The following is a 19,287-nucleotide window of genomic DNA, read 5'->3' as shown; positions in this document are numbered from 1 at the left end:
ATTGGGAAGAAGATTCCGGAGGTGACTCTCACTGCCTATCCAGTCCCTGATATTCCTGGGAAAGAGCCTCTTCTTGATGATATCCCTCTTTCTCCTATTCTTGCTTCTTCTGCCGAGGCCGAAGCTGTTTCTCCTCGAGGTGCTGATCCTGTTCCAGTTCCTTCTTCTGCTGCCAATGAAGGAAACATCGATGATGACTTTTTCAAGGATCTTTGAGTATTTTGTTTTTCTTGTTTGGCCCATTGTGGCTTTCTATGTATTGACTTAATCGTATTCAGAACTTATTACCCTTCGGGGCTTGTATTCTATATGTTGCTTTTCTTGCCTCTTTCTGTTTTGACTTTACAATCTTAATATGCATTTGAATCTTAAACATCCTTAGATTGAAATAATTTCAAACTCTTTAATATGAAGTCTGGTTTTTCAAAACCTTACATAGCATGGGTTCGACCCTAATTAATAATAACTAGACAAAGTAAATTCTACTGGAATATAAAATCCTACGCAAGCAAAGCTTCAAGGTGCTTTTAAACCTACTTGTCATAATGACAAGTGAGAATCGTACTTCACCTATCTTACACGTAGTAAACCTTCAGGTTTTGTGCGTGCCAGGTCCTCGGGACTTCAAAACCATCCATAGTTTCTAGCTTGTAGGTTCCTCTACCCTGAACGCTCTTGACTCTGTACGGCCCTTCCCAATTTGGGGCTAGCTTTCCTTTCTGTCCGACACCAGAAGCCTCTATTTTTCTCAAGACTAGATCGCCTTGTTTAAAAAACCTTTCTTTAACCCTTAGGTTGTAGTAGAATGAAGCCTTTTTCTGATATTCTACTACCTTTGCATGTGCCGTATCTCGCACTTCATCGATCAGATCCAGGGCTAACCTCTGCCCTTCCTCATTTTCTTCTGCATTGAAAGCCTGAATCCTTGGAGAGGAATGTGATATCTCTACTGGAACTACTGCTTCTGCCCCATACGCCAACATGAAGGGAGTTGCTCCTGTCGTAACTCTACAGGTAGTCCTATAGGCCCATAATATGGGAAGTATCTCATCCACCCAATTATTTCTTGACTTCTCGATCCTTTTCTTTAATCCATCCAGGATTATTCGATTCGCTACTTCTGCTTGCCCATTAGCTTGTGGGTGAGCCACAGAGGTGAACCGTAACTCAATTTCATTTTCTTCACAATACTTCTTGAATTCCTCGTTGTTGAATTGTGTTCCATTGTCAGTGACGAGGATACGGGGAATTCCATATCGGCACATAATGTTTTCCCACAGGAATTGTGCAACCTGTTTAGTTGTGATTTTGGCCAAGGGCTTGGCTTCAATCCACTTAGTGAAATAATCAATGGCTACAATCAGAAACTTCCTTTGTGCTGTGGCCATAGGGAAAGGCCCTAGAATATCCATCCCCCACATAGCAAAGGGGATTGGGGAGTTGATAGAGGTCAGCATCTCGGGGGGTAGTCTAACAACTGGTGCATGCTTCTGACAGCGATCACACTTCTTCACATATTCTTTGGCATCAGCCATCATTTCTGGCCAATAGAAGCCTAAACGGGTTATCTTATGAGTCAAGGCCCTGCCCCCCAAGTGTTGTCCACAAATACCTTCATGCACTTCTTCAAGAGCCAAGCGTGCCTCATCGGGCCTGAGACACCTCAAGTAGGGAACCACGAAAGATCTTTTGTAAAGAATCCCATCTATCAAAGAGTACCTTAGTGCCCGAACAGTTAACTTCCGTGCTTCAATTGCATCACTTGGCAACCAACCGGTCTGAATGTGAGCCTTGATGGGATCAATCCATGACGTCCCCAAGCCTATGGGAGCCACTAGTTTAACATCTATGCTTCGTGTCTTCAAAACACGGAAGTACACACTTCCTGAACTTTCTTCAATCTCAGACGAAGCGAACTTTGATAGCGCATCTGCCTTAACATTTTCTTCCCTTGGAATGTGTTCAACATGGCATTCATTAAATTGGGTCATCACAGCCCTTACTAGGCGGACATACTTAGCCATCGTTTCATCCCTTGCCTCAAATTCTCCCTTTACCTGGGATATGATCAGCTTCGAGTCTCCACGGACCTTTAAGTTTTTGACTCTAAGTGTCCCAGCTAGACCAAGGCCAGCTATCAGGGCTTCATACTCTGCCTCATTGTTTGTGGTTGGGAAGTCTAGCTTCATAGCATACTCAATTAAGAATCCATCAGGGCTTTGCGAAACCAATCCTGCTCCACTGGAGTTTGTTTTTGATGCCCCATCAAAATAGAGAACCCAATATTCTTTATCATCCTTCTCTTTGTCCCCATTATCGACTCCCTTGTCTTGAGGTATGGTATCTTCCTGCCCCCGACTTCTTGGTTGGGTATGGTACATTTCACCACGAAGTCAGCTAGTGCCTGGGCTTTTATAGCCGTGCGCGGCTTATACTTGAGATCGAACTCTCCCAACTCTATTGCCCACTTAATCAGTCTCCCACTTGCCTTGGGACTGTGAATGATGTTTCTCAGTGACTGATTTGTTAGCACTTCAATCCGGTGAGCTTGAAAATAAGGACGCAGCTTTCTTGAAGCCATTACCAAGGCTAAAGCGAATTTCTCAATGGCTGAATAATTCAACTCAGCACCATGCAAAATTTTGCTGACATAGTATACGGGTTTCTGGACTTTCAGTTCCTCCTTAACCAACACGGCGCTCAAGGCGCTCTCTGAAACAGCCAAGTACAAGAATAAAACTTCATTCAGAACTGGCTTGGCCAACAACGGGGCCTGGCCCATATACTTCTTTAACTCTTCAAATGCCTTCTGATTTTCCTCACTCCATACAAAGTCTTTGATGTTCTTTAGTGACTTGAAAAATGACAAGCACTTGTCTCCTGACTTGGAGATGAATCGTCCTAACGCAGCAACCCTTCCTGTGAGCTTCTGAACATCCTTGACAGTTTTGGGGGGTTCCATGTCCAGGATTGCCTTTATTTTATCGGGGTTTGCCTCAATTCCCCTCTTCGAGACCATCAATCCCAAGAATTTTCCAGATCCTACTCCGAAAGCACACTTCGTCGGATTCAACATCATCTTGTGGTACCTCAGGACCTCAAAAGCTTCCCTTAAATGGGCTATATGATCAGTCTTTACTAGACTCTTGACTAACATGTCATCAACATAGACTTCCATAGTCTTACCAATAAGATCCTTAAAAATTCTATTTACCAACCTTTGATAGGTGGCTCCTGCATTCTTGAGACCAAACGCCATAACAAGATAACAATAAACACCAAAGTCAGTGATAAATGATACCTTTGGAATGTCATCCTTATGCATTTTGATCTGGTTGTATCGGCTAAACCCATCCATGAAACTCAGCATCTCATGTCCAGCGGTGGCATCAATCAAAGTATCAATTCTAGGCAGCGGAAAACAGTCTTTGGGGCATGCATCATTCAGATCGGTGAAGTCTATACACATCCTCCACTTTCCATTAGCCTTCTTCACCATTACAGGGTTTGCTAACCACTCCGGAAATTGAATCTCCTCAATGAAACCAGCCTCTAAGAGCTTTTCCACTTCCTGCTTTATAGCCTCTTGTCTTTCCGGGGCAAAATTTCTTTTCTTTTGTTTTACTGTCTTCCGGCTTGGATCTACGTTTAGCTTGTGAGTAATTAACTCCGGGTCTATGCCTGGCATATCAGCTGCTGACCATGCAAACACATCACTATTTTCTTGCAAAAATTTCACTAACTTCCCTCTAAGGGGCTCCTCTAATGTGGCTCCAATGAAAGTCGTCCTCTCAGGATTCTCTGGGTCTAAAGGAACCGAAACCAATTCTTCTGCTGGCCTTCCTCTATTCTCATCATTTTCTCGAACATCCATATCTTCAATAGGAAGAACCTGCCCCCCGACTCCATCTGCCCTCAAAGAGGCCACATAACAGCTTCTAGCCATTTTTTGATCTCCTCTCTCTTCTCCAATCCCGTTTCGGGTGGGAAACTTCATGACTGAATGGTAGGAAGAGGGGACTGCCTTGAAGGTATGTATCCCTGTTCTCCCCATGATAGCATTATAAGTTGAACTATCCTTTACCACCACGAAATCCAGCATCTGCGTTGCTTGCCTTGGCTCCGTACCTATGGTGATTGGCAATTTGATTATCCCTTCCACAGGACATTCTACTCCAGCAAATCCATATATCGGCATGTCGGTTGGTGTTAACTGGGAGTCATTATACCCCATCCTTAGAAAGGTGTCATGGAGCAAGATATCCACAGAAGCACCATTATCCACAAGGACCCTCTTAACCGGGCTATTTCCTATTATTGGTGCTATGACCAGCGGGTCGTCATGGGGAAACTTCACACCCTCTAGGTCGGAATCATCAAAAGCCAATGTTACTTCTGTCCTGGCCCTCTTCGGGGCTTCTCCAACAATATGCATAACCTCTCTAGTATATGCCTTTCTGGAATTTTTGGACAATCCAGCAGCAGTTGGACCTCCAAAGATCGTGTTTATCACAGGCCCTCGAGGTCTCGGCCCTCCATAAATGGTGTTTATAACTGGTCCTCTAGGCTGGGGGTTTTGCCCCTGATCGTCTTGGTCCCTCCTACGATCTTCAAAGTTCTTCCTTCCATTATTATTTCTGTCCCCTCCATCTCCAGTATACTTGTTCAATCTTCCTTTTCGAATCAAAAACTCAATTTCATCTTTCAATTGCCTACACTCATCGGTGTCATGGCCAACATCTTTATGAAACCTGCAATACTTGCCCTTATCTAGCTTGGCGGGATCAGCCTTCAAGGGTTTAGGCCAGCGAATATCTCTGTCTTTCTCAATCTCCATCAAAATCTGACTTCTAGGAGCATTCAGCTTAGCGTATTCAGTGAACTTTTGCCCAGGTCATCCCTTCTTGGGGGTTGAATCAGGGTTTTGTTCAGTTCTAGGATATTTGTCCTTAGCGATATACTCCAAATCAGTTTTTCGTTTCTTGCCTCCAGTGGGCTCATTACTTACTACGGTCTTCCTCATACTTTCTTCAACCTTGATATACTTCCCTGCCCTCTCTTGGAGCTGCAACATGCTCTCAGGGGGTCGTTTGGCCAAAGACATCTTGAAAAACTCATCCCTAGTTCCTTGTTGCAGTGCTATCATGGCTACCTTATCATCAAGGTCTGGGACTTTTAAAGCCTCCTTTGTAAAACGATTCAGGTAATCTCTTAAGGATTCCTTAGCTCCCTGCACAAGACTCATAAGAGATGCTGAACTTTTCTCATGGACTCTTCCACTGATGAATTGCTTAATAAAAGCCTGACTTAATTCTCTGAATGATCCAATAGAATTTGGGGGTAGGCGACTGTACCATCTTTGAGCCATACCCGACAGGGTTTGAGGGAAGGCCCGACATTTTATAGCATCATTCACGGGTTGCAGCAGCAGTGCATTAGAGAATGTCCTAACATGATTAGCGGGGTCTCCCGTGCCATCATAGGCTTTGATAGTGGGCATCTTGAATTTCCTTGAGATATGGGCATTCATTATCTCTTCTATGAAGGGTGGAGTTGGATCATCAGGATCTCCAAGGGGAAGGAGATTGCTTGGATCAGTTCTTGGGACAGCAGCCCTTCTTCTTACCGGACCATCCAGGTCTATGATAGGAGGAGGATTTCTCCCCCTAGGAGGTATGTGGGGTCTGGTGGCTTGGTGAGCCTCCAAATCACGCCTCAGCCTTTGGATTTCAGCCTCATGAGCCCTGATCTTTTCCTGCACTTCTTGGGGATTCGCCCCTGGGGTGCTTTGGGGCGTTGCCTTCCATCGGCCATTGGCTCTTTTCCAGGACGCCTCCTTCTCGGGGCCACTTCAACATCCGAAGATTCGGAGTCTCTCTCAGTGTATGGACCAGAAAATTCCCGATCCTCAGGGATAGGATCCAAACCTCGTATATAGGGGGGCGACCGCCCTCGTGCTTCGCTTCGCCCAGCATATCCGCTTCCTCCAACCTCAGGGTGAAGGGGCATCCCATAAGGGGGGTTAGTAGTAACAATAGTTGAATATTCATACCCGACGGGTCGAGAATTCACAGGTATATGTATTTGTTGAACTTGAGGATTCGTACCTTGAATCGGGGGAGTTGTCCCTTGTAGCTGGGGTTGAGTTGCCCCTGTCTGGGCTTCCTCCTGAGTAGATGCATAAGTTGAATGGGGAGGAACCTCCACGGTTGATGAAATCACCTGGGTTATCTCTAATGGTGTTCCTTCCTCTAGAGCTCCAATTGTTCTCCGTGTTCTCGCCATGGTTGTTGTTGTGTTTCCCACAGACGGCGCCAAATGTTATGGATAAAAAACTAAGGTTGTTATTTGCTGTATTTATTACTAAGATTCGGGAGCTCAAGGCCTTTAATGGCTGCTCTCGTGTATCGTAGCTTAATTCTGCCTTTACGAGATGCCTACGTATCTCTGTGAATTAGAGAATCAAGCCAAAAAACGTAGTTCTGATTTGTGGGGTGAGGCCCCTTATATAGATGTTGCGAGTCCTTGAATTGGACTTGGTATAGGAGACTTGGTGGGCAAGTCTCATAATTAGAATGGACTTTGGAGTCCTAGATAGTAGGAAACTGATTCCTTATCCTTTTAGGTCCCCTTGAGGCTAATCTCCAAAGATTTATATCCTTATCGGGACTCTTTTCAACATCTGTTTTGTCCCTTATTAATTAATTACGAAATTAATTAATAATCAGGGCTTTTGGGCCTTTTTTATTCCATCAGGCCTGATCTGGTCCATCAGGCTTAACCTTTCTGGTCTGAGTATCATATATCTTTTTATTGGGCCTAACAGCCCACAGCTTGTACAATTAATGCAGTATTTAATTATACAATCATAATTTATTTATCCCTATCACTTCCTCACTACTTGAAAGGTCAGCTGAAATAATAACAGGTAACGTAGATGAATCACCTAAAAAAGCATACCTCAAGTGTTCAGGTAATGGTTTGAGCTCCAAGGTAGGTGCTTCCTCTATTGATGGTTTGAGCTTCCCTTCAGCGTTCTTGAGGTCAGAAGTACCAAGAGATTCAAATGGTATATCCAGCTTTCGCTTCCAGGGAGAAGCGTTCAGATATTGTAATTGCTCGTTGCTATCTTCATCATCACTGTCAAATTCCCCCACTAAGGCCTTTTCCAATGTATCAGACATTAGCATGTGATCGAGTTCCGACGTAACTGCAGAATCAATCACATCCACTTTTAAGCACTCCTCATCTTCTGTAGGGAATTTCATTGCCTTGAATACGTTGAAGGTCACATCCTGATCTTGGACCCGCATAGTAAGTTCCCCTTTTTGCACATCTATCAAGGTACGGCCAGTAGCCAAGAAAGGCCTCCCCAAGATTATGGGAATCTTCTTATCTTCCTCAAAATCCAGAATAACAAAATCTGCAGGAAAGAAGAGCTTATCCACCTTGACAAGCACATCCTCAACTATGCCCCTTGGGTAAGTAATGGAACGGTCAGCCAATTGTAGCGACATGTATGTGGGTTTTGGATCAGGCAGATCCAGCTTTTTAAAGATCGACAAGGGCATCAGATTAATGCTTGCTCCCAAATCACAAAGGCACTTGTCAAAAGTTAGATTGCCAATGGTGCAAGGAATGGTGAAGCTTCCTGGATCTTTCAGTTTTGGTGGTAACTTTTGCTGCAGAACAGCGATGCATTCTTCCGTGAGAGCAACGGTTTCAAGGTCATCCAGTTTCACCTTCCTTGAGAGAATAGTCTTCATAAACTTCGCATAACTAGGCATTTGTTCCAGAGCCTCAGCGAAAGGTATATTGATGTGAAGTTTCTTGAACACCTCCAGAAACTTCCCGAACTGTCTATCCAGCTTTTGTTGCTGCAATCTCTTAGGAAAAGGTGGTGGAGGATAGAGCTGTTTCTCCCCTGTATTAGCCTCAGGCAGAGTGTGTTCAACAGTAGTCTTCCTTGGTTCCGCCGCTTTCTCCTTTTGCTTAGATTCTTCATCCCTAACTTCAGCTTCGACTTCTTTTGCCTTTTCAGCATCAGCTACTTTTCCAGACCTTAAGGTAATAGCCTTGACTTGCTCTTTGGCTTCCTTCCTGCCTGGTACTTTCGTGTCACTGGGAAGAGTGCCAGGTTGATGATTGAGCACTGCATTGGCTAATTGACTGATTTGATTTTCCAAGGTCTTGATAGAAACCGCCTGACTCTTACACAACAGCTTAAGTTCCTCAAAATCAGCACTAGTAGGTGCAGCTGCACTTCCCTGTTGAGGATATGATTGCCTTGTAGCATACTGTTGTGGTTGCTGGAATCCAGATGGGTTAAACTGTTTACTTACTCCTTGCTGATATGGTGGCTGAATAGCATTCTGATTATTCCCCCAGCTGAAATTTGGATGATTTCTGTTGTTAGGATGATAGGTCGCTGGCACAGGCTGCTGTTGTCGCTGATAATTATTCACATACTGAACAGATTCGTTGACAAGAGAACACTGATCCATAGCATGAGAACCTGCACAAAGCTCACAAACCATAGCTATTTGATTAACTCCATACGTAGCCAGAGAATCAACCTTCATTGATAGCGCTTGGAGCTGGGCTGCAATAGCGGTGGCTGCATCAACTTCCAGAATACCTGCTACCTTGCCTGACGTCATCCTCTGAGTTGGGTTTTGATGCTCATTTGCAGCCATCGTCTCGATAAGATTATACGCCTCAGTATAGCTTTTAGCCCATAAGGCGCCTCCAGCTGCTGCATCGAGCATGGGCCGAGATTGGGCCCCCAAACCATTATAAAAACCAGTGATTACCATCCAATCCGGCATTCCGTGATGTGGACATTTTCTCAACATTTCCTTGTAGCGTTCTCAAGCCTCGCACATAGATTCTGTAGGTTGCTGCGCAAATTGAGTAAGAGCACTCCTCATAGCAGCAGTCTTTGCCATTGGATAAAACTTCACCAGAAACTTTTGCGCAAGATCTTGCCACGTAGTGATTGACCCAGCTGGTTCAGAATGTAACCAGTCTTTAGCCTTATCCCTCAGTGAGAATGGGAAAAGCCTCAACTTGATAGCCTCATCAGTCACGCCATTATACTTAAAAGTGCTGCAGATCTCGACAAAATTCCTTATGTGCATGTTGGGGTCTTCAGTTGCCGCTCCTCCAAAAGAAACAGAATTCTGCACCATCTGAATAGTGCCCGGCTTGATTTCAAATGTGTTAGCTTGAATAGCCGGATGAAGGATGCTTGACTGAATGTCATCAATTTTAGGCCGAGAAAAATCCATAAGAGCTGGATCAGCTTGAACAATACGATCTCCCATGTTTACTGGTTCTTTCTGCTCAGTTCCTGAATCCGAATCCTCAAAATCTAACTTCTCCGGTGTATCAAGAACTTCGTCTTTCTCCTCAGCTGTATCTAAGGTCCTCTTGCGAGCACGAGAACGAGTTTGCATAAACGTTTGCTAAAGTACCTGAAACACAACCGAAAAGAGTAATTAACTACTACGTCCTAATCACTGAGTCCTAATGACCAATGATGGTAAGTACATAAACTAAACAAATACGCCGAGTCCCCGGCAGCGGCTCCAAAAACTTGTTAGGGCGAAATCACGCACTAATATTCACGCAAGTATACGCGTTCGCAAGTAATATAGAATACTTTCTAGTTCATTCCCTCAGAGACTCAGACTAAGTTATTGTCTAATTTAACTCACTCACCAATGTATGACTACTTCTCAATGTTAAGATAATAACACTTAAAATTGTTGATTAAATATTAACTATAATTAACTACTTAATTAACCACTTAACTAACACTTCAATTTATCAATAATAAAACACTCATGAGATCACAACTTCATTATTACTTCCTTCTATAGCCATAGTTATTACCTTTAGCATGTGACAGTGATGATATTAATCGAATAACACGAAACTGATAAAAGCCAACTTTCATTGTACTAATACCATTCTACCAAACATCCACAATTAAGATAGAAGTTGAATAGTCATCAATTATGTTGAGTTCCTATATGTCTACAGAAATTGACAACACAACGATTTAAGCACAAGTTATTCCTTTTTGATTATATAGGGCAAATAAAACTGTTAGAGTTACCCACTAATCATGCACAACGTACATGAACCTATGCTAGCATGGCAAGTTCTAAATCTCAAGATCCACCATCGCTTCACAAGAGATTAACACCCTATCTTATATGTTCGCGACGCACATAAGACGAATACGCACAACCAATACTAGATATCATGCAATCATCACACACTAAAGTATTAAACAATTAACTAAAGAATTCCATAATAAATCCGTTGCAACCCCATGATCACGATTAGCCCATAATAGAACTTATCGCCATCATGGGTTCATATGAAATCATGATAAACAAACACAAGAAAATAACAACTAAACTAATTATATTAAAACAGAGTACGTCACAAGAGTAAATAAGTCAAAGGAAGAAAACTAGCATCCAACGTTACAACAAAACAAGAATCACAAGAATATATGCTTCCTCTTCGTTGCTGTGTGCTAAATCGGTCTTCTTCCTTATCTCCTTCGCTTCTTGCAAAACACAATCTAAAACATAATCTCCTCTTAATACTCTGTGAAAAACGTCTCAAATCTACCTATATAATAGTCCCATAAAACTCAGATTACATAGAAGTTGGAAGCCAAACAGAAGTAGAAGTCTAAAATAATATATCTTTTTCCCCGACCCTGCGCGGCCGCTCAGCATTTCTGCGCGGGCGCGCAAGGCTGTTGCGCGGCCGCTCAGCATTGCTGCGCGGGCGCGCAGGACCCTACTGGAAAATTTCCAGGTTTGCTCCGTTTCTTCACCGTAATCTGCCCGTTCTTTTCCTCTCGTAATGGTGTACACACGCCAAGGCTTATTCTTGATGATTCCTTCTCCGAAATGCAACTAATACCCTGAAATGCATAAACACTAGAAAAACGCATCAAATACACAAAATACTTGATTTCAAGACACCAATTTAAGCCATTTTAAGACGTTCTAAGTGGTATAAAATGCCACTTATCAGTATGCTCTCATTAATCAAACTAATTTTGATTATGCAAGTGCCGTTTTAGGCTTTATTGGGGATAGGATGACAGAAGATAGGAATACTGTCTATTTTGCTAGATTCTGTCAGCTTATTTATAGTTTTTGTTGTACTGATAAGCCCCAATTAGCCATTGAATTAATTCCGCCATTTAGACTAGCTAAAAGAGATTTTAATGACTTATTATCTACTGATAATAAAAAGGTTGTGTCAAGACCCCTCCAAATTCCTTTATCCAGTCAAACAAGCCTTAATAACCTATGATCCAGTTACATACACTGCACTATATCCTGATGTCCAACCATCTGAACCTGAACCATCAGCACCCACCACCACTACCCAAACACCTCACACTTCTCAACCACAACCACAACCAACTATCAGAACATATTTCAAACCAACACAATCATCTCAACCATCAGCATACACCATCAGACCTTCATCTTCCAAACCTTCTAAGAGGGCAAAGTCTGTTCCTCAACCTCCACAAAAGATAAGGAAGATGATTCTCAGAGATGAATCTGATAGTGAAAACAAAGCACAGGTTCATGCTTCAGAACCTGTGACAGTTGAAGCTGAGAATGTTACTTCTCAGAAAGAAACTGCAGCTCAAAGTTCTGATACTTTGAAGAGGAAATCTGTAAGCTCTGATGCTGCAACAGCAACTCCTTCATTGGCAAGGAGATTGAAGAAAATGAGGGCAAAGAGGTATAATGTTAAATCTCCATCAGAAGATACTGAAGAAGCTGAGGAAGGGGATCAGGAATCTCTGATCTCAAAAGAGCCAATTATCATTGAAGCCCTTCCAGCTAGAGCTCAAGACACTGTTCCTAATACAGTGATCAATCCTACTATTTCTCCAGTCAGAGAGACAACAGTTGAAGGTTCAGGATTAAGTCCTGAAATTGATCTTCAAAGGCTGATTATACCAACTGTTTTATTTTTGGAAGCTCCATCTACAGTGGCTCAGGAATCTTCAACTCATTCTCCAATTTTAAATGTTGAGATACCATCTACACCAACCACACCAGCTCTGGAGATAAATTCTGATGCTCAGAATTTAGATGATGTTATTCTTGAATCTCCAGTTGAATCACACACTCTTGTGCTGTCATAAAATAATGAATCTTTCTCAAGTTCTGAAGACAGTGTTTCCGTTGAGACTCCAAATCCTATTCTGGGAAAGGAAGAATTTGTCAAGAAATTTGTTGTATAGGATGCTCATGTACCTTGGGAATAAACTCACAGGGGAGTTGAGTGGACCAAGAAGTGGAATGAATCAGATTTTATTCTAAGCACCAAAACTCTGACATAACATGTGTCAAAAGCTAATGAGTTATTGTCAAATTCTGATTTCAAGACTCAACTCAAGGTTACAGCTATGAGTACAAGAAGTCTTCATGGTCTACATTCCATTACTCATGATAAGGTTGATACACTAAAGGACAATGCTGATAAGCTAGATCTACAGATCAAGCTTGACAAGAACAGATATATAAGACCTACTCTTGAGAAAATTGAAGCCATTGAGAAGATTCAAGAGAAGCAACATGCCCAAATTACCGAGGTCCTACAAAATCAAGCTTCTCAGAAAGCTCAATTGGATGAGATCCAATCTTCAGTTAAACTTCTTCTCTCTCTCTCTTACTTCCCGATAATGCCAAAAAGGGGGAGAAGGTAGTTAAGTCCAAATGCTCACCTACTCAAATACTGAAGAAGAAGGATGACAAAGGTGATGACCAGGGAAACTCTGATAAGAGCAGAGGTCAAGGAAAAGTTCAAGGAAAATCTTCTACACAGAACAAGTCAAGTTCTGATGCTGTGAATGCTAAAAGTATGAAGTCAAGTTCTGATAAGCAAAGTCTGATGTCAAGTTCTGATATCCTGATTCAGTCAGGATCTAAAGACTCTCAAAAGTTTTTACAAACTCTGAAGCTAAAGGGGAAGCAGACTACTGTTTATTACAAAGATCCTAAAATCCAGACACTTGATAAAGAGATAACTAGAAGATTATTTCTGAAACAAAATCCAGGAATGGATTTGGAAACTCTCAAGGAGGAAGAAGCTAGATTTGCAGCTGAAAAGACAAATCTAAAGTCTAAAGCTTCTGATGCAAAGAAACCTCCAAGACCTAAGGAAAAAGGCATTGTGATCAAGGAAAAGTCAAATTCTGAGGCTTCAAAGTCCAAGACTAGATCACAAGTTGAGATTGATCCGAAGTCAAAGGGAAAAGAAAAGGTTGGTGAACCTTTAAAGATTCAGAAAAAGATAAGTTCTTCCATTCCAGTCTATCAAGCTATAATGCATGATCATGATTTGATAGAAGATGAAATTGTTCAAACTCTGAAGAGAAGAAAGATAATTGAAGAAACTAAAATAACTTATGACATTGCTCGAGTTGTTCAGAATGAAGAACAGCAAGCTACAGAAGAAACAGCAAATTCTGATCAAGCTATCAAGACATCAACTACTAACAATGCTCAAGTTGATTTGAAAAAGATGACAATTGCTGATAAGAAGAAGCTGTTATGGAAGAAAGCTACTCCAGTTGAACCAAAGTCCAATCTTATGATTAATCAACTCGCAGCGTTTGGGTTGAGAGCCAAGCAACCTAGAGATAGAGCTGGATTAGGTTATGATGAAGAAAAGATACAAATAGGAGTAGAAGTTACTCTAAGAGATCTTTTCATGTTGAGAGACAAATTATATGAACAAATCAAACAAAAGCACCTTGACAAAGTGTTGTCTGCTCAAATTGTGATAGATGTTCATGATAAAGAAAATCTAAAAGAGAAATTTATCTTATTTCTCAATTATGGAAGAACTTACAGACTAGCTGATACTGATGTGCTAAAGAAGTCAGTCAGAGAGCTTCAACATATTCACTATCTTCTGGAAGTAAAATCTGAAATTACAAGAAGATGGTCAGAATATATTTCGAAGGCTATAAGAGATCTTCTCAGAATATCTGGTACAAAGGCTTCTCAGTACATTCCAATGATTACTGAAGATGATGGAAGAGAAATTCCTATGCTGAAGAACTCTGCTAAGGTGGAAGTTATTCTAAAAGGAAGATGTTTATGTTATAATGAAGACTCTTCAAATCCTAGAGTTATCAGACTTGGTGATGGACTTGAAAGAACATCAATTCAAGCTCTCAGAACAGCCATTTATCAAATTGTTGACAGCAAAGATGAAGAACTGATGCAGGTCAAAGCACAGTTAGTTGAAGTTCTGAGAAAAGCTGAAGATAAGCTGGTAAAATATTTTGTTAAGAATCATTATGGATTCAGATTGATCCAGTGATGTTGGTAAAGCTACATGTTCTGTAAGTTGTAGTTAATAGTCTTATTAAACTCTTGTTGTATTTGAACTTAAATGTTTTTGACATCATCAAATCTATTAACTTATATATTTTTGCATAATTTATAAGTTGAGGGAGATTGTTAGATATATTTGAGATGTCATGTCTAATATGTTTCATGTTTAGTTTTCAGATCTTAACAAACAGGACATATCAGGACTTACTGGAATCAGTACTTACTGGAAGTCACAAGATAGATATCAGAACTTAAGGTCATATCAGAACTTAAGTACGGGAGGACTTACAGTTAAGGAAGGAAGTTGATATACAGGATAGAAGATCGAGACTAAAACAAAAGAAGATATGCATGGAAAGAGTTAGAAGATAAGAAGACTTGTATAAGATATCTGACTGATATATTTTAGGAGACAGAATTATATTCCATATCAATTAAAAGTTATCTTGTAACTGTGTACTATATAAATACAGACATAGGTTTACACTATATGTGTTATCATTATCAAGAAGATCATACATTATAACCTAGCAGCTCTTAGTGATATTTGTTCATCACTGAGAGAAAACAGTTCCATTGTAACAGAGTTTATTATATTGGATATATCTGTTTACTGTTACTTGCGTTCGAAATCGATTTGATTGTAATAACACTGTATTCAACCCCCTTTTACAGTGTTGTGTGACCTAACACCATTGAACCAAGATCTTGAGATCTCCAGTCAACAAGGTTGGGTTTCCTTTGTAACGACTTATATTATGGGCTTTAGACACATTCCTCTCGATGATTTCTCAACTATCTCTCTTGTTAACCCTTTGGTTGGCGGATTCACAGCGTTATCTTGTGACTTATTATAGTCAATAGTGATAACTCTAGTCGAGAGTAATTGCTAAAAGAATTCTTTCAATGATGAATACGCCTCGACATTCCATGAGAGTCTATTTCAAAACTCAATCAATCATCAATGCTCCAATTCATAAATAACTTTACTAATTTTCAATTCCCCAAAAATTAGTGATTTCACTTTACCAAATTTGAGCATTCTCAAATTGATTATTCAGAATGATCTAGTTACTCAACTTGAGCGTCCCCAAATTAGCAACTCAATCGCATTATTTGAAGTCATTGATTTTGACAATATTTCATATTTGAATTCTATTCTTGTACATATCAGGGATTTTTGACTCGTACACAAGAAATTTATATGCCCCATGATTAGGCACATTCCCAATAAAAATACAGTTTACCATACCTAGACCAATTTTTACCCACTTTGACTCTGGTACAAGAACCTTTGCAAGGCACCCCCACACTTATAAGAATTTCGAGTGATTCCAAATTTGAACTGCACTAAAAAGCTCAACTTCTGACTCATCTTATTTATGTTTAAGTGCATCCTCATTTAAGAACCTCACCAGGTTCAAGGTGTTCAGATAAAATAATATATTTCATGCCACCTCATGACATTCAACCCACTGAACTGAATTTCTCTGGTTTTTCCGCATGAGCGTTTACCAGTACAACCGTATTTGGCACCGTAAGGGTCACCGTATTAGGCACTGCCTGAGCAGCCTTATTCCCCACACCAGCAAGTTGGTTCCTAACTCCCGTTATTTCAAATGCACGGAATATAAGATTTAAATAACCCATATTCGATGATTCTCTATCAGCCGATGTGTTAGGGTTAACAAAATATTCAAAACTCTCATCAGTATTGCTTTATCAGGTATCCCTTAGACTACCGTAAAAAGCACATGTGGTAGACCGACACCTATATGAGATTTGATAATTTAACCGGAGAAACAAATCTAAACAGATAAATAAATATCGCGTGCCGACCCCAAACTTATTCGGATTTTTTTTCTAACATTTCGAAAAATAAATTATCATTATTTCTGCATCTTTATCCAAAAATGCCAAATAGTTATAGTCATGCCAAAGATCCAATTTAAATTTAGGAAGTCATTTAATATGACTATTATTATTCTACACGATCAACACAATACATGAATGTAACTAATAGAGTACGTCATATTATATTTCTTAAAAATAAAATGACGTCCCTCTCTCGTTGGACCAATAATAACACCATCCAAAATATTAAATCATTTACCACTGTGGGACCGATAAAAATAATATATATTAACGAATTACTCCAAACTCACTTGCATTTTATCTGTACACATTAATATTTACATAAAAATAAAAAATCACACAAGTTGAGCAAATCAACTCAGTAAGCAACTAATATTTTCCAAATTAAAAAAATATTGAGACAATAATATAAATATATTAATCATGCTATCATGCAGTATTTATATATTATGTCTAAAAAATAATAAATCGGATGCCACTTGTAATGCATATCACTGCACAACACATCGAGCGGGTTTTCACTCCAATATAAAACTATTTTTTCTAAACAACCAAGATATGTCACAAAATACAAATAAAACCCTAAAAAAAATCGCACACCTATAAATACATGATTTATATCACTAGTTCGACATTAAGCATGTACACGAAAAACAAATAATCACTTGCAAATATTTATCAAAATGCTAGAGCAGGTTATTAACTACACCAAATATATTAAAGGTCACAGATAAATAATAAACAATTAACTCCAATTAATAATCGTACGAAAATTAGCAAGTGACTTGATCATAATTTGATATGATATCACTTATGCAATAGTAAACAAAATCACATATCATGATATAACTCAATAGCTGAACTAAATACAAAATCTAAATCTTTAAAAATTAGATATTATGCTAAAACAAATTTAATATACAAGAAAAAAAATATTGGACAATTTTTTCCCCCACTAATTACCACATATATTAAATCCAAGCAAATTAAATCTAAAACAAATCAAAGATGATTATGTCTTATATATAAGTATGTGATAAATAACCCAATCACATGCTTTTATTTGTAAAATCAAAAAATAAAGCATAGACATCTAAATATGCAAGAACACAAAGACTGAACACTACCGGGAAACTAAAAGTTATAAAACTATTATCATTCTAGGATGACAAAAATAAAAAAATAACAAGAACCAATATAATGTCACATATTAAAAGCATTAACGGATCTCCCCCTAACTGAATCAGTAAGTAACAAGTCTGAGATTAAAATATTTCCAACTAATTATCAAACATATCATACTTCAAATAAACCATCCCGTATTAATAAATAAGAATTTACGGAAACATGCTAGTTATACAAACAAACACACTTAAAAAATTAGAAAATTCATTATACTCCCTGATATAAATCAAATCAACTAGTTTATCATTAAACTAATCCATAAACATTATTTTATCTGTTTTAACCTTGTAGGGAGTATAGAAAACGAGTATACCTGTAGAAAAGATTATAATAACAAAGTACCGAAAATATCGTTCGAGTCACGTGAAAACCACGCTCTCCTTTAAACAAATTAGCCCCTTCCGTGTGATACTTGAAGGTTGATTGGCTTCTGTCTCCCAGGATACAATGAACAAAGGTGATTTTCAAACACTTAACAAACCCGCCTTCTACGAACTGAACAAACATCGCTACTATCTCACAGAAACAGAACCTAGAGCTCTAAAAAAAGAAAAAAAGAAGAAGAAAATAACAGCTATTTTTCCACCCTCTAATAATGAAGTAAAAGATTTTATTTTTAGGGGAAGAAAGATTTGTAACTTACAAGTCATTAATTTGTAACCTACACTTTAATGAACAAAATTAAAACTAGCTCATTAGTATTGGAGTTACACAAATTAAAATATAAGTTACAAAACACAATCAAAGATCAATTTGAATTTTATTCAAATAATCCAATAGAGTTTGTATACACCTGCAAGCTCAGCTGCTATAATATTAAGTGGAAAAAATCTGGACGTAGTTGATGAGACAACATGGACACCAGATGTAGATTTTGTTAGATCTCTAAAGATATATGGAGAACCATACTACATTGCTAAGACATTAACAGAAAGAGCAGCATTACGGTTTGCAGAAACGCATGACTTGGAGCTTGTCACTGTAGTTCCTACTATTACACCTCATTGTCCGGGATCAGTGGGCTCTTCAATGTCAAATATATTCGGTATGTACTTCACTTTTACAATTATTCCCTCTCAGAATATATATTTTGATGAAGACTATAAATTTGCGTTAGAATATTAAATGAAAACTGGAATTAAAACTGTCCCGCATGTATTTTAGGACACTGTAATTGTGGCTATCAAATTATATGGACAACAAGCATCGTTGTGTTTCCAAATCTCCATCTCTTTGGGAATACATAGCGTCCATTTAGATATGTTGGTCCTGTTGTTTATTGGCTCGTCTTTACAGGTCAACCTTAGGGCCTTGATGGGTTGTTAAAAGGAAAATGATTGCCTTCGGTTTGGTCATTCTAGATACTGCTGAGTAATTTATGTAAAGAGAAGAGAGGCCATAACATGTTCCACCAAAACAAATATCTAAGTGTCAAAACATGCCAGATGATAAATTCACAATCAGCAATCAAACGCCATAAAATTTAGAAAACATTTTATTCTAAAAATGGTTTCCGCAAAACAAACTGAACCCTCAGCGTAAATAGCAAGCTTCTGTTTCAAATTGGATTCAGACAAGAAAAACCCTTGTTTTCGATTGCTGATCATTGAGATGAGGGAATACAAAAAGATAAAGCTTATTTAGTGTATAAACTCCCCAATGTAAAACAAGGTCTTGTCACCCTGAGGAATATTGAGATTGACTTTGTATTCTGGTTTTGACACACTTTATATTATTATTATTATGTAAAATCATACAAGGACATTTTGATGTGTGGATGAAACAAGAAGAGTAGTAATAAACAGAGTGTATAACTGTACGT

General features: G+C 39.3%; 1 pseudogene; it reads left to right on the top strand.

Annotated features, from left to right (window-relative positions):
- Window positions 1-18,712, top strand: part of LOC141690653 (vestitone reductase-like) — a 61,095-nt pseudogene extending 42,383 nt beyond the window's left edge.
- The last annotated feature ends 575 nt before the right edge of the window (window positions 18,713-19,287 follow it).

The sequence above is a fragment of the Apium graveolens genome, chromosome 10, assembly GCF_009905375.1.
Source record: "Apium graveolens cultivar Ventura chromosome 10, ASM990537v1, whole genome shotgun sequence".
In the NCBI taxonomy this organism is placed as follows: Eukaryota; Viridiplantae; Streptophyta; class Magnoliopsida; order Apiales; family Apiaceae; genus Apium; species Apium graveolens.
The sequence above is the reverse complement of the archived record's forward strand: the minus strand, read 5'-3'. Positions and strand labels throughout refer to the sequence as shown.